This window comes from Anguilla anguilla, chromosome 17, assembly GCF_013347855.1.
Source record: "Anguilla anguilla isolate fAngAng1 chromosome 17, fAngAng1.pri, whole genome shotgun sequence".
In the NCBI taxonomy this organism is placed as follows: Eukaryota; Metazoa; Chordata; class Actinopteri; order Anguilliformes; family Anguillidae; genus Anguilla; species Anguilla anguilla.
The window spans coordinates 3,246,044-3,249,877 of record NC_049217.1 but is presented as its reverse complement, the minus strand read 5'-3'; the positions used below and the strand labels follow the sequence as shown (position 1 = coordinate 3,249,877).

Genomic DNA, 3,834 nt, shown 5'->3' with positions numbered 1-3,834 from the left:
ATCTACAATCTACAGTGAGAGAGGCACAGGAGGAATAAAAAGTAAACCCTTACATTTCACAGATGGGTGCTGTACAAGGGTGTAGGGTTTGAGGTCAATTCCCTTACCTTGGAGTGCTCCTTGGTTATCAGCATCACATAAAAGTAACTTTTTACCTAGGTTACTAATTGCCAACTTACCTGAATACAATTCTTCAGGTAAAGGCAGTCATGTAAGATCAAAATGGTTACATAGTCTATATAAATTAATATAATTAGCAGCGGTTAATGGTTAGCGATTATTTGAACAGGTCACAATAATGCCAACTACAATTCATGTGTTCCCGGTCTTCAATGAGTTGCAATTATTAAAATGTCATACGGTACACCCGAATACTAGACTGTACGAATCCTGCAACATTCTTAGTTTAGTCATATTTCATATGTACATATTACAAATAAAACATGTGCATTCTCGTCGTTGCTGTAGAAATAACATACAACTGCCAGCTCATTAATTTACGCCTACATTATTACAGCAAAACCAAAAACATTTTGAGAGATGAAAGAAGTTATAAAATGAGGAAATCCTTTACCAGGGGGTTTTATTTCCTTTGGGAAGATATCCAACGTGAAGCATTGAAAACCACGACTGTAAAAGGCAGTAATACTAAATAAAGATTGATCAATTGATTTATTACAAGCCACTGTGTGTCAAGACAGGTCAAAGGGTCAGAATCACAAAAAAGGACTCATTACTGTAAAACATTTGTGCTTATCAGTACAAAATATACTGTATATTTAATACAACTGAGAAATTTGTGAAATTGTTATTTTGGAATGTGTATTTATTATGTTCAATAGAAGGAATGACAGAGAGAGAATAGGACAAGAGGGGAAATGTGAAGTGCATACTACATAAATTAGGCCTACACGATGTTACTCAAACATGCTTGGAAAAAACTGGGAATGAAATTGAATCATTCAGTGCAAATTTAAAGCAAAACTATATTTCCTGCTACAGCTGCAAATGGCATTACGTTTGTTTCACTGAGCAATCCCATCCCAGCCATGGCAAAAACCTGTACAGTGGAGGGAACAGGACAGGAAACAGAAATCCAGCGGTTGGGTAAACAATGTCAGACCCCCCTGTCTGGAGAAGAGGAACATTGCAGAAGCTCCCCAACCCCCCCAACCTTACCCCATTACACCAGCTTTTCAATAAAACATAAAACAAAATGCCATTTGGACTTACTGTTCAACCTAACAGCAGACTCAACTGAGTGATAAAGTGCATCAGTCATATAAAAACGACAGGATCCAATGTAGCTCGCTTAGATTGTCCATAAAAATTCATCTTTCAGGCTATGAACTTACTTGCAGTGTGCATTCACGGTAACGGAAAAGCACATTATGGAAAACGAGTTGCGGAGTAAGAGGAATGGAATTACACTGTTCAGTATCACAAATTCGGATTCTACTGTGTAGGCTGTGGTCAGAGGTGCCCTGTGTGGCCTCTATGGTGTGGTTGTTTACTTAAACTGTGTTTGTGGTCTCCGCCCCTTCACACAACACAACAGACAGCAGGACTCTCCCACCGACAGCTTAAAAAAAAAAAAAACAATCGAAGGCTAGCTACCGAAGCAAAACGAGAAGTGGTGCACAGCGAAGTCCGACCATTTTCGCGATTTCACACCAACCGCTGCTCTAAACCATTTAATCAGCACAAACCGCTTAATCCAGTGTGTACAGGAGGGAACCAACGCCGTGTGTTCAGCCGTCTGGTTGGAACAAAAACCGGGACACACATCGGCTCGCCGGGACCGGAGTAGTGTACAGATGTTGTGCAGAAACTGTAGCCACACGCGTGAAGACAGGATGGAGCTCAAAGAACGGGCTGAGGTTACGGGTGAGTACGCTGAAGAGGAGGGAACCGTTTGTAGGTCCTGGAGGGGAAGGATCTTCAGGGGGTGAGGGAGGGAGAGAGGGCTGCCTCTCCACCCATGTAGGCCGAGACCCTCATCCCTCCCTCTCCCCCCACCTGGTCATCCAGCCAGGTGCTGTCGCTACCCTGTCAAACACAGGAAAAAAACAGGGACACCTCACCTTTCTCTACAAAATTAACCAAATTCCATACTATGTGATACAATTATCATTCAGTACTACCAACAGAAGGAAACTGATAGCATTTTATTATGAATTAAATATCTCATTTAGAAAGATTAGTTAAATAAATAATAAGCGTAAATAAATAGTTTTAAGTCCTGACCATATCCAACCGTCTTGTTTTTAACTACAGGGCACAAAGGTTTACCCCGTAGGTTTTTTGCAAGAAGAACCTCTGGTAGGGTGTTACGGTGGTCTTCGGTATGCTCGATGTGAGGTCGATAAGGAGCACTTCACTGGCAGCTATCAGGCTATATAAGCACAAAAGCATCAGACTATGGCTCCTGCATTTCCAAATAACTCGCTAACTGGACAGCATATCATTCTGATATTCGTATTTTCCATCCGTTGCAAACGCAAGTAACTCCAATACAGAAATACGATTAGGCTATTATGCATTGATCAATATCATACAAAGCGCGCACTTGCCGGGCATACTGTAATAAACTACAGTCGTATATATTTACGCATTTAATCCAGATCATGCAGAGTCATAATTTTCAATGAGACGCCATTATTTTCCAATACAAATCGTCGTTACCATATTTTTCCTTGGAGCCGTCAAACTCCATTAATTTTAATTAAGTTATAACGCGTAGTGTCTTAAAAGAGCAAAACAGCATTTTTCGTTAATGCTACAAAATAAATTGTGCAGACGGAAAAGGGGCTCTTACCTTTGCCTAGGGGAGCTACGCTGCTAAAAACCCGAAAAAAAACTGACAAAAAAAACCCCCAATGCGCATCAGTGGTTGTCATTCTAGCGATCTCGCGATCACCCAGTGTCGACCAACTCCTCAAAGCATGTAAATAATATAAGATAGGAAGCTCAGGCCAATAACGGCGAAAAACATTAAAACCAAAATATCCAGCATGATGGAAAAAATGCTGCGACGAAGATCCGACCGTGGAATCGGCGACAGCCGCCTGCCGCCTACCTTCAGCGACTAGAGCCTCCAAAAAAAAACAGATGTGATGGGTGCTTTCCGATACTGCTTCCGCTGCACATCAATCCCGTCCCGCCCCGCCCCCACCCGAACGTGCGTATATTCTAGAACTTCAATTTGTGGACAAAAGGGAGAATGACTGAGTGCAGACAGTAACTACTCTTCTTGGACAGGAGGACGCCAGACAGCTTGTTTCCACAACACGCACGATCACTGAAAAATTAACTGTGCAATGAACACAAGAGGCAAATGGGTTAAAAATGCAATTTTATTGAATCCGGAGAATGAGTCACGACAAGTTGAAGCGCTGTCGTACGACAAGAGAAGCGAACCAAGTCCTGGTCTTTAAACTCAACCGTTGGTCGATGAATTTCGGACATTTGGGTACTTTTTTAGCAAAAAATAAAATGTTGAGAATGGAACGCATGATAACAGGTTTTTATATTTGTTCAATTCCTTTCCCCCCCATTTGTGTAGCCTGAATACTGAATTAGAGAAAATAGTTGTAAGCTCAAAATGAAATGTAGACATTTATCAAGAGTGATCCATTGGATGAGGGGGAGCATTGAACAAGGAATGTCACATTGATGCAGAAAGGAGAGAGGACTCAGGGGAAACCTCAGCAACCTAGCGGTGTGTGTTTGGGACAGGGGTGCGAGAGAGTGTGTGTGTGGGGTGGGGGAAGATTCTGGAGAAACGATGTGGGCAAAAACTGTCCAGCGCCCTTGTGGCACAAGATAAGCACT

General features: G+C 42.0%; 1 long non-coding RNA gene across 1 annotated transcript; it reads right to left on the bottom strand.

Moving 5' to 3' along the window:
- Nucleotides 1-566: 566 nt before the first annotated feature.
- LOC118216783 lies at nucleotides 567-3,185 on the bottom strand. The gene is made up of 2 exons (XR_004763068.1): nucleotides 2,819-3,185; nucleotides 567-2,049 (listed from the first exon to the last, which is right to left on the bottom strand). It is a non-coding gene; the product is annotated as an uncharacterized LOC118216783 (long non-coding RNA).
- Nucleotides 3,186-3,834: the final 649 nt, after the last annotated feature.